This window comes from Schistocerca gregaria, unplaced genomic scaffold, assembly GCF_023897955.1.
Source record: "Schistocerca gregaria isolate iqSchGreg1 unplaced genomic scaffold, iqSchGreg1.2 ptg000565l, whole genome shotgun sequence".
In the NCBI taxonomy this organism is placed as follows: domain Eukaryota; kingdom Metazoa; phylum Arthropoda; class Insecta; order Orthoptera; family Acrididae; genus Schistocerca; species Schistocerca gregaria.
The window spans coordinates 220,001-232,500 of record NW_026061957.1 but is presented as its reverse complement, the minus strand read 5'-3'; the positions used below and the strand labels follow the sequence as shown (position 1 = coordinate 232,500).

The 12,500-nt window shown below is 52.9% G+C and overlaps 1 non-coding gene and 1 pseudogene across 1 annotated transcript; both read left to right on the top strand.

Annotated features, from left to right (window-relative positions):
- The first annotated feature begins 11,242 nt into the window (after positions 1 to 11,242).
- Positions 11,243 to 11,397, top strand: LOC126315168 (5.8S ribosomal RNA). Its single transcript, XR_007555891.1, has one exon. It is a non-coding gene; the product is annotated as a 5.8S ribosomal RNA (ribosomal RNA).
- A 188-nt stretch (positions 11,398 to 11,585) lies between these two features.
- LOC126315151 (large subunit ribosomal RNA) overlaps positions 11,586 to 12,500 on the top strand; it is a 4,792-nt pseudogene continuing 3,877 nt past the window's right edge.

Genomic DNA, 12,500 nt, shown 5'->3' with positions numbered 1-12,500 from the left:
ACTCAATTTGTCCCTTAACCTAACTCAATTTGTCCCTTAACCTAACTCAATTTGTCCCTTAACCTAACTCAATTTGTCCCTTAACCTAACTCAATTTGTCCCTTAACCTAACTCAATTTGTCCCTTAACCTAACTCAATTTGTCCCTTAACCTAACTCAATTTGTCCCTTAACCTAACTCAATTTGTCCCTTAACCTAACTCAATTAGTCCCTTAACCTAACTCAATTTGTCCCTTAACCTAACCCACGTTGTCCCTTAACCTAACTCAATTTGTCCCTTAACCTAACTCAATTTGTCCCTTAACCTAACTCAATTTGTCCCTTAACCTAACTCAATTTGTCCCTTAACCTAACTCAATTTGTCCCTTAACCTAACTCAATTTGTCCCTTAACCTAACTCAATTTGTCCCTTAACCTAACTCAATTTGTCCCTTAACCTAACTCAATTTGTCCCTTAACCTAACCCACGTTGTCCCTTAACCTAACCCACGTTGTCCCTTAACCTAACCCACGTTGTCCCTTAACCTAACCCACGTTGTCCCTTAACCTAACCCACGTTGTCCCTTAACCTAACCCACGTTGTCCCTTAACCTAACCCACGTTGTCCCTTAACCTAACCCACGTTGTCCCTTAACCTAACCCACGTTGTCCCTTAACCTAACCCACGTTGTCCCTTAACCTAACCCACGTTGTCCCTTAACCTAACCCACGTTGTCCCTTAACCTAACCCACGTTGTCCCTTAACCTAACCCACGTTGTCCCTTAACCTAACCCACGTTGTCCCTTAACCTAACCCACGTTGTCCCTTAACCTAACCCACGTTGTCCCTTAACCTAACCCACGTTGTCCCTTTGCCTAACATAGTTCACTGCTCGGAATCTCTGGTGTCGTTGTTATCCTCATGTAGATGTCTTGCGAGTGTTGCTTACTTTCCACATATTCCCGCTATCCACTGTCAATTGTACTGCAATAGGACTATATCGCCCCCCCCCCCTCTGCCCCTCTCTTTGTGTCTCCGTCCTCTCAAGCTGGTCGGTCTGGCGTTTGAGTGTTAAATGAGCCTCGCAGCTGTTCAGTTGCGTTCAGATGTCGACGCCCTCAGTGTACGTCGTGGTATGGTCTGTGTCCATTGTCCGCTGATGTCGTACGCGTAACCCACACGCTGTACCGATCATCGGTCGTTACGTACAGAGTGAAGTAGTGTGATACGTGTGACCGTACGCTGGCTGTGCCCAACGGTGTCGAATCTCAATTTCCATATGTTGTGCTCGATGCTACTTGTCTCGTCTCCCAATAACAGCTAGGTTGCACTGTGGTACGCCGTAGAGGCGTGTGGGAGGAACGTACGAACGCATTGTATGTCACCCTGGGTCGCTGGGGGTGGTGGTGCGGTGAGTCAGGTCAGGTCAGCGTGAGCCGTGTGATGTAGTGACGCGTGTATTCCGACTTTGTCGTATTGCCTCACACAAAGTGCTACCCTGGTGGACCGCGTTCCATATCTGGGACATGCCGCAGATGCCGGTTGACAGTGGATCGCGGAAGGGACATCGCATACGTGCGCGGGCCACCTTCCACGTGTTCACTTCTGCACATGTCGCAGTGTGTATGTGGTCTGATGTAGCGTGTCGTGACACATGACATCCTGGCATGCAAGAATTGTTGAATTCGCAAATGTAGGTGGACATCTACGTTTACTGCCCAAGATACGCAAATGAACTGGAAATCCGTTGTTGAGCGGTTGTTCACGCTGGAGGTGAATCTGTGATGGCGACGATCGGTACAGCTATTAACCGGTTGTTTCAGCGGTACCCGCCACATCCACACACGTGACTAGGCCCATGTGGGTATGAAGCGATACGCGGCGGTGGCTTGGTGGGACTGTTCCCGGCCGGTGAAGGGGGGCCGCCCGGCGTGTTGGCCGCGCGCTGCGTGGGCGCACGCGCAACAGGCGGCTGGTGGGGGGCGCCGAGTGGCAGGAGCGCCAGCCGACGGGCCCGGCAGGCGGCGCAGCTACGCTGCGGCGCACCCTGCACGCGGCGCCTGGCGGCCAAAGTTGGTTCAGCCGAGCCCGGTGCGAAGCGCGGTGGACATCTGCAGTGTGCTGGTCTGATTGAGGACTGTGTGCGTTGAGGATGCGCCGCCGCCTGGCACTCGGCGCCGCGACGCCGTCTGCTGCTCGGTCGCCCCAGCGGTTCTCGCAGGTGGTTTGTATCGCAGTTGTGCGGACGTGTTGGCGCGTGCGCTGTGCTGGGAGAGTTCGCTTCTGCACCCAAGTGGGGCTTTGCCCTTGTGTGGCGCTGGCGTTGGAGCTGCCGGTCACCATAGGTGGCGCGTGTTGTCTCCCGCCGGCAATGCCACGACAGCACGCTCCCGGGCCTCTGTCGGCAGCGGCAAGCTCAGTTGGGAGCAAGGGTGTTCGCACTAAAACCGTCTACTCGCCTAACTCCGGGCGATTGCGCCTCTCTCGAAACCGACCAAGTACCTAGGACGGCGCTGCGCGCCGCCGGGACCTGAGAGGGTTTCGAGGTGTATCGTGCAGGGGAGCTCGGCCTCCTCCTGTTTGCAGAATAATTGAGCGGACGCTTGCGTGTTCGCGCGGGCCCCCGGGACACACTCCCGGGCGGCCGGCTGCTCAGCTCTAGTTGACGCAGCTCCCTGGTTGATCCTGCCAGTAGTCATATGCTTGTCTCAAAGATTAAGCCATGCATGTCTCAGTACAAGCCGCATTAAGGTGAAACCGCGAATGGCTCATTAAATCAGTTATGGTTCCTTAGATCGTACCCACGTTACTTGGATAACTGTGGTAATTCTAGAGCTAATACATGCAAACAGAGTCTGGCGTGAGGTCGGTCGCTCGACGGCGCGTTCGGCGCGGGCCCGCCCGTAGCCGGCGCGCCGTAAGGCACGGAGGCTCGCACTGGGGCGTATCGCTTCCAGACGGGCGTGCCGCGGCAGTCCTCACAGGGGAAGTGACGCGTCTCTTACAGCCTCTCCTTCCCAAGTGGCTCTTTCCGCCTTCCCGTGGTGCCAGACGTTAAGCTTGGCTTTTTGCCTTGCGACAAAAGGGAGAGCTGCGACCCAACCCGATGCGAAAGCGAAGGGTGCATGGCACAGGGGGAGCTGTGTCGAGGGACCATACATCAGTCCCTTCTTTTCGCAGGGCACAGAACAACAGGTGCTCTGCATGCCGGCGATCTCGTTTGTCGACGTGGGATCGCGGCGCGTGTCGGCAAGGGTGCTTCGCCGCGCCCCTGGGTATCCGGGGCGTGTTCTGCCAAACCCAGGTGGTGGTAACATCGCCTGGGCCAGGTTAGATGGGTCCAGACCGCCGAACGCCTGGGGGACCGGCCCGCCACCTGAGTAGGAGTGGGTCCCTGGCCGAGAGGTGGAAACTCGGGCAAGTAGGCGGCGAAGGGCGAGAGGTGCATCCGCCTCTCCGGAGTGCGGGGTGCAGTTGCCGGGGTGCGTCGCGTGAAATCGCCGATGACGAAGTCACCGAGGGGGACCAGTGCGCTGGAAACGGCGCGCTGAACCCAGCAGCTCTGGAGTGCTCTTGACCTAGGGGCGAGGTCGGTGAGCGAGCTGCAGAAGTCCCCCCCCATGCCAGAGGAGCCGGTCCGGGGCAAGAGACGGGCTCCCACCCCCTTTTTATCACTCGTTCATCATGGCTACACCAGAAACGAGTGATTCGAGTGCGCCAACGCGAGCTTCCGTGATGTCTGAACCCGCTCCTCAGGACGAGTCGGGACAGGCAACTGAGGAAAACGTTCTACAAAGACACACGAGAATATCATTGCTCCTCGAGCAACATATTAAAAATGGTAAAATTAGTCAAGCGGCTCTGACTATAATCAAAAATGAACTGGCGGCGTGGGCTATCGCAAACGCCAAGCTTGAGGGCCGAGTGGAAGAACTGACAAAAGAAAATGAGAGACTAAGGAAACAACCCGGAAAGACCTGGGCGGCGGTGGTCGCACAAGCGCCACCAAAACCGCAGACTACAAAGGATACCATTGCAAAAGTAACTAAAAGATCGGACACAACGGTATTCCTAAGAACCCTACCAGGCCAAGACACTAGCGTAAAAAGAATACAGGAATTGCTTACGACAACTATCAATCCAGCTAAAGACAAAATTAAAATAAATAAGGTAAAACCCAGCAGAAACTCTGTCATTGTTGAAGTAGCTTCAGAAGAAGACAAAGAGAAACTGTTAAATAATGCAAAACTAAACTCGGTGGTCAAATGCGAGCCACCGAGGAAAAGAAACCCATTGGTCATCTTGTATGATGTACCAACAGTCATGACGAATGAAGAACTGCAAAAATCTATAAAGGCTCAGAATTTTGATGATATGACAGAAGAAGAATTTAAAGCAAACTTCAATTTGAGATTCAAAACCGGGCCTCGGGACCGTGATGTGGTCCATCACGTTGCCGAGGTCTCCGCTCACATGTGGAAAAGAATTACAGCAATGGGCAGACTATATGTCGGCTTTCACGCCATTAATACACGCGACTTTCTGGTCGTACCGCGTTGCCACAATTGTGGAGATCTCGACCACGTTTTGAGGCACTGTACCAGGGGGTCGGCCTGCTCGAAATGTGGCGAGGATGGCCACGTCAGGAAGGACTGTAGGGCTGCGGCGGTCTGTATCCCCTGCAAGAGACGGGGTAAAAAGCCCTGTGGTACCACGGGACGTAGCTGCCCCACCTACAGACTTCTGGAACAAAGGCTTATTTCAAGAATAGACTATGGCTGATCAAATCAAAGCCAACAGGATGCCCAAAAGGAAATCCCCTAGCAAAAGGAGGAGGGATGCCCTGAGGGCGAATGCTTTCAAGCTTTTCTTGAGGTTGCACATGGGCACCACAACCAGAACCGTAGATAAAAGCACTCAAACCGACTCTACCACTACGGATAGAGGGACACAAACGAGGCCTCTGGCAGTCACGCTCCCCTCCTCCCCAAGCAGGGAAACAAGGCCGACAAAAGACCTACGGCAACGGCATCCTGTACCAGAGACGGTGGCAGTCTCAGCAGAATTAAATATAACAACAAAACAACCAGTTCAAGAAAATAAAATAACTAGTTCAAGTGAACCAGATGCAATAAAAGATCCTGTAGTGAGACTGCCACCTGTCGATCCAGTCAGAGTCTATCCAAACCTGGAACTCACCATGCAACTGGCGAGGCTGGAGCAGCCGACTACCCTGACCACTGCCTTGAGACATGTGGTTCGGGTGGGACATGAATATGGACAGAGAGTCACCTTCTCGGTAATGGAGGCTGTGGACAGAATTCAACTCAAGTCAGTGAATCTCCCCACTGACTTCGGAGCCCTGCGTGACCTACTAAAGAAAGTCTTTGACAGACGTGGAGAAAAATTCGACCTGAATGAAATTTATCGACAAGCTGTTCTGGCAAATGGACGTATCACATTCGACTGGAACAAAACATGGCCTCATGACAGGATTCACACATACACTCCATAGACAACTACATGACGGAAATCACCATTGGCCAACTAAACACCCATAACAGCAGACTTGTCATGCAGGAGTTGCGAAGGGAAGTGGAGGAGAGGAGACTGGATGTGGTCTGCCTGCAGGAGCCGTACTCCCTAAACGGGAAGATAGCTTTCACAGCTGCGACCTGGCAAGTCGTCTGCAGAGGTGAAGACCCAAAAGCGGCAATTATTATCACTAACAAACTGATAAGGGCTACAGTTCTAACGCAGTTCACAACCAGCCACTGCAACGTCGTGGAGCTGCAATCTCCAGCAGGAGCTATTATTATGATCAACACATACTTTCAATATGGTGATGATATTGAAAGACACCTAGCTCATCTCACCACAGCTATCACGGCGTTGCGGGGGCGGAAAACATTTGTGACTGCCGATATGAATGCCAAATCCCCCTTATGGTACAGCGGCACCAGGGATCCCAATGGAGAGAAGGCAGAAGAAGCCATCATGGCCTTGCAGCTTGTAGTGGCTAACAAGCCAGGCAACCCTCCGACCTATGCGGCGGGAGGGGGCCAAGGCACAAACATCGACGTGACCCTGGCTACGCCAAACGCAGCATACCTAATCCAGCAATGGAAAGTAGTTGAGAATGCCACTACAAGTGACCACAATCTTATTACTTTCAACATAGGAGATGGCGAGAGCCGCTGGGCCATGGGGTGGGAAATACAATACAATTACAATAGAGCCGACTGGGAGAGACTTGCTGGGGAGTGCGACATTCCTCCGATATCAGAAGGTGACGACCACAGACACTTTGACGTTGACAACAGAGCCGAAGAACTGGTCTCAGTAATAACTCGAGCAGTCAAGGCAGCCGTACCTACTAGGAGGAGGGCCATGGCGGCCTCTCCATCACCATGGTCTGCTGAACTAGAGGAGATGCGCCGGTCGGTCAGAAGGCTCAGGAGGCACTACCAGCGCAGTGTCGTCTGGCAAGAAAGACAAAGATGGCTGCAGCTTTACCGGGAAGCCAAAGATAACTTCCAAAAACAGCTACGGGAAGTTAGAACAAAAAGTTGGGAACACTTTGTTCTGAACCAACTAGCATTAGACCCATGGGGAGTTCCCTACAGGCTTGTCCGGGAAAAGATCCGTTCTCCGATGGAGCTTTCAACCGTCAGGCATGGGGACCGGATGACGGGGTCTTGGCAGGAAACTGCTGAGGTCCTTCTCCACTCCCTGTTGCCTGATGATACAGCGGATGAGACAGATGAACAACGGCAGCTGCGGGAGAATAACAACAATGCGTATGAAAATGATACGGCAGTCTACCCATTCTCAGAAGAAGAGGTAGCTGGCCACATAAATTCCCTGAAGAGAGGAAAAGCTCCTGGGCCAGACGGTATTGTGGCGGAAGTGGTGCAATTCCTGGCCCCCCAGATAGTCGCCCCTCTAACTCATTTATATAACGAATGCCTCAAGCAGAAAAAGTTCCCTCGAATATGGAAGAGGGCAAATGTGGTAATTATAAAGAAAGGGGCTGACAAAGACCCAGCAGAAACCAAATCTTATAGACCTATCTGCCTGCTTGATCTGCTTGGGAAGATTCTGGAGAGACTTCTGGCTGATAGACTGGCGGCACACCGAGTGCTGTGCGGAATGAGCAACAGGCAGTTTGGCTTCAGGTCTGGACGATCGGCATCTGATGCAATCGCCCTGGCGGCCGAGGTCTGCGGCTCTACCCCGTACAAGTACGTTGTTGGCATCATGGTGGATATAAGTGGCGCCTTCGACAACCTGTGGTGGCCTTCGCTCTTCTCCTGCTTAAGGGAGAAGGAGTGTCCAGGGCCGCTATATGGCTGTCTGAGGAGCTATTGTGAAGATCGGGAGGTCTGGCTATCATCTGCTAGCACAAGAGCAAGGAAAACTATCACCAAGGGATGTCCCCAGGGTTCCGTACTGGGTCCGCTGTTCTGGGACATCCACATGGAACCCTTACTAGATACATTACAACAAAGCGACGAAGTGCTGGAGGTGATAGCCTACGCAGATGATCTCCTCCTACTGGTCGGCGGCCGTAGCCGAGAGGACATAGAGCCTAAGATCGAGAGAGCAATAAACACACTCCAACTGTGGTGCCGCAAGACAAAAATGACAATTTCACCGGCCAAGTCTACCTATCTTCTTCTAAAGGGACAATTAGCTCGTAACCCAACTGTTAGGATAGATGGATCACCAGTTCTCCGGCGACGTGAGACACGCTATCTAGGTATCATCATTGATGAAAGGTGGACTTTCAGTAGACACATTGAAACCGTAACTCAAAGAGCTTTACAGGTACTCAACAACCTCATCTCCATTGGGCATAAGCGGTTTCATCTTCCACCACATCTCATCAAACTCTATCATAACAGTATACTAACATCCATAGTGGGTTACGGATCCGGAGTCTGGGCACACAGGCTCACGAGGGTGGTGCCCGCCATGACAGTGAGGAGAGTGCAGAGAAATATGATCCTGAGATCAGTGGGGGCATACAGAACTACACCGGGAGGAGCCCTGTTAGTTATTATGGGGCTTTGCCCCCTGGATATCAAAATTCGGGAGCAGGCCGCTTGGTACTGGACTAAAAAGGGGAATTTGGAAAAAACCGAGGAAATTCTGGGCAGCAGGACAGAAAATAAAGTAGAAATTAGGAAAAAAGGGGAGCTGCTATGGCAACTTTCGTGGGAAACCGAAGAAACAGGGCGTCGTACCTTTGAGCTCCTACCAGATGTTAGGGAAAGGATGGAAATGTTACATTTCGATCCATCCCGGGGACTCATCCACTTCCTCACTGGGCATGGACCGTACTCGACATATCTATGCCGATTTGGTAAAAAGGCGACACCTGCGTGTGACTGTGGTGTTCCGGAGGGTACTCCTGACCATGTAGTCTACGAGTGCCCCCTTTTCAATGATGTGGCCTCAGTACTGCGGGACCAACTACCACATAACGACACTTTTAGACTAATCAGACATCGCGACACTTTCGACATCATAAACAAACTGGCTAACGCGGTATCTCAGAAAGTCCTAAAGGACTACCTGAAAGACCTATAGTAGCACAAAAAGAGATAACCCAGGACACAGATAGAATATGATACCCTACTCCCAAACCGCCTGGGCGCGGAAAGGCCGACTTCCTCAGTCTGAATCCGCCGCGCCACAGGATTCTGGGGGGGTGGGGTGCAGCCTTACCAAACCAGACAACGCACCGGACTTGACATTAGGATAAGTTAGTTGTAGGACTTAGTTTTTAGATTTTATTATTAGTAACCTGCAGCGATCACCATCTCGGCCTGCCCAGTGTCAGGGGCACGCTCATTGGGGTTAGCTCAATGAGCAAGGCTCTACAGTAGGTTTATATAAATTAGCTGACACAACTGTAACGCTGTAGGATTAGTAACTAGTCTAAAGATTAAATGTTTGTAGTAGACTAACAATAATGTCGCCCATTGCTTACTGTTCACTTATATACTAACTAGTTACTACATAGAACTTAGAATTAGCTGCTAATTACCCTTGTATAACTAACTTGGCCCACTAATCAAATAAGGCAGTGGGCTAGATGTAAAATTAACATTGTTTATGGAAATAAAGAATTTTTTTTTTTTTTTTTTAAAAAAAAAAAAAAAAAAAAAAACAGAGTCCCGACCAGAGATGGAAGGGACGCTTTTATTAGATCAAAACCAATCGGATTGGCTTGTCTGGTACGTTTGCCTTGGTGACTCTGAATAACTTTGGGCTGATCGCACGGTCCTCGTACCGGCGACGCATCTTTCAAATGTCTGCCTTATCAACTGTCGATGGTAGGTTCTGCGCCTACCATGGTTGTAACGGGTAACGGGGAATCAGGGTTCGATTCCGGAGAGGGAGCCTGAGAAACGGCTACCACATCCAAGGAAGGCAGCAGGCGCGCAAATTACCCACTCCCGGCACGGGGAGGTAGTGACGAAAAATAACGATACGGGACTCATCCGAGGCCCCGTAATCGGAATGAGTACACTTTAAATCCTTTAACGAGTATCTATTGGAGGGCAAGTCTGGTGCCAGCAGCCGCGGTAATTCCAGCTCCAATAGCGTATATTAAAGTTGTTGCGGTTAAAAAGCTCGTAGTTGGATTTGTGTCCCACGCTGTTGGTTCACCGCCCGTCGGTGTTTAACTGGCATGTATCGTGGGACGTCCTGCCGGTGGGGCGAGCCGAAGGGGTGCTTTCGCGTCCCGAGGCGGACCCCGTTTAAATCCTACCAGGGTGCTCTTTGTTGAGTGTCTCGGTGGGCCGGCACGTTTACTTTGAACAAATTAGAGTGCTTAAAGCAGGCAAGCCCGCCTGAATACTGTGTGCATGGAATAATGGAATAGGACCTCGGTTCTATTTTGTTGGTTTTCGGAACCCGAGGTAATGATTAATAGGGACAGGCGGGGGCATTCGTATTGCGACGTTAGAGGTGAAATTCTTGGATCGTCGCAAGACGAACAGAAGCGAAAGCATTTGCCAAGTATGTTTTCATTAATCAAGAACGAAAGTTAGAGGTTCGAAGGCGATCAGATACCGCCCTAGTTCTAACCATAAACGATGCCAGCCAGCGATCCGCCGCAGTTCCTCCGATGACTCGGCGGGCAGCCTCCGGGAAACCAAAGCTTTTGGGTTCCGGGGGAAGTATGGTTGCAAAGCTGAAACTTAAAGGAATTGACGGAAGGGCACCACCAGGAGTGGAGCCTGCGGCTTAATTTGACTCAACACGGGAAACCTCACCAGGCCCAGACACCGGAAGGATTGACAGATTGATAGCTCTTTCTTGATTCGGTGGGTGGTGGTGCATGGCCGTTCTTAGTTGGTGGAGCGATTTGTCTGGTTAATTCCGATAACGAACGAGACTCTAGCCTGCTAACTAGTCGCGTGACATCCTTCGTGCTGTCAGCGATTACTTTTCTTCTTAGAGGGACAGGCGGCTTCTAGCCGCACGAGATTGAGCAATAACAGGTCTGTGATGCCCTTAGATGTTCTGGGCCGCACGCGCGCTACACTGAAGGAATCAGCGTGTCTTCCTAGGCCGAAAGGTCGGGGTAACCCGCTGAACCTCCTTCGTGCTAGGGATTGGGGCTTGCAATTGTTCCCCATGAACGAGGAATTCCCAGTAAGCGCGAGTCATAAGCTCGCGTTGATTACGTCCCTGCCCTTTGTACACACCGCCCGTCGCTACTACCGATTGAATGATTTAGTGAGGTCTTCGGACTGGTACGCGGCATCGACTCTGTCGTTGCCGATGCTACCGGAAAGATGACCAAACTTGATCATTTAGAGGAAGTAAAAGTCGTAACAAGGTTTCCGTAGGTGAACCTGCGGAAGGATCATTACCGACTAGACTGCATGTCTTTCGATGTGCGTGTCGTGTCGTGTCGCGCAACACGCTACCTGTACGGCAGTGGCCGTGCGCCGCGTGCGGAACCACGCGTGCCTCTCAAAACTAGCGGAAGTGTTGTTGTTGTGTGGTACGAGCGCTGAAGCTCTGGAGCGGCTGGCCTGCGGTACCTGGCGCCTGGCGCCGGTTTTGAATGACGTTCGCCCGAGTGCCTGTCCGCTCCGGTGTGGAGCCGTACGACGCCCATCGGCTGTGAGGCCGTTGGACACAAAAAAAAATAGTGGAACAGGGGCCGTCAGACGCCTCAGTCCCGCAAATGCTACTGTCTTGAAAGAGACAGTGGGAGACTGAAAAGGAAAAGATCACCCAGGACGGTGGATCACTCGGCTCGTGGGTCGATGAAGAACGCAGCAAATTGCGCGTCGACATGTGAACTGCAGGACACATGAACATCGACGTTTCGAACGCACATTGCGGTCCATGGATTCCGTTCCCGGGCCACGTCTGGCTGAGGGTCGGCTACGTATACTGAAGCGCGCGGCGTTTGTCCCGCTTCGGAGACGTGGGAGTGTCGTGGTCGCCTGTGTGGCCGGCCGCGTCTCCTTAAACGTGCGATGCGCGCCCGTCGCCTGGCGGTTCGCATACCGGTACTTTCTCGGTAGCGTGCACAGCCGGCTGGCGGTGTGGCGTGCGACACCTCGTACAACGACCTCAGAGCAGGCGAGACTACCCGCTGAATTTAAGCATATTACTAAGCGGAGGAAAAGAAACTAACAAGGATTCCCCCAGTAGCGGCGAGCGAACAGGGAAGAGTCCAGCACCGAACCCCGCAGGCTGCCGCCTGTCGTGGCATGTGGTGTTTGGGAGGGTCCACTACCCCGACGCCTCGCGCCGAGCCCAAGTCCAACTTGAATGAGGCCACGGCCCGTAGAGGGTGCCAGGCCCGTAGCGGCCGGTGCGAGCGTCGGCGGGACCTCTCCTTCGAGTCGGGTTGCTTGAGAGTGCAGCTCCAAGTGGGTGGTAAACTCCATCTGAGACTAAATATGACCACGAGACCGATAGCGAACAAGTACCGTGAGGGAAAGTTGAAAAGAACTTTGAAGAGAGAGTTCAAAAGTACGTGAAACCGTTCTGGGGTAAACGTGAGAAGTCCGAAAGGTCGAACGGGTGAGATTCACGCCCATCCGGCCACTGGCCCCCGCCCTCGGCAGATGGGGCCGGCCGCCCGCGCGGAGCAATCCGCGGCGGGGTCGTGTCCGGTTGCCTTTCCACTCGCCGCGGGGTGGGGCCGTTCCGGTGTGCGGTGGGCCGCACTTCTCCCCTAGTAGGACGTCGCGACCCGCTGGGTGCCGGCCTACGGCCCGGGTGCGCAGCCTGTCCTTCCGCGGGCCTCGGTTCGCGTCTGTTGGGCAGAGCCCCGGTGTCCTGGCTGGCTGCTCGGCGGTATATCTGGAGGAGTCGATTCGCCCCTTTGGGCGCTCGGGCTCCCGGCAAGCGCGCGCGGTTCTTCCCGGATGACGGACCTACCTGGCCCGGCCCCGGACCCGCGCCGCTGTTGGCTCGGGATGCTCTCGGGCGGAATAATCGCTCCCGTCAGCGGCGCTTCAGCTTTGGACAATTT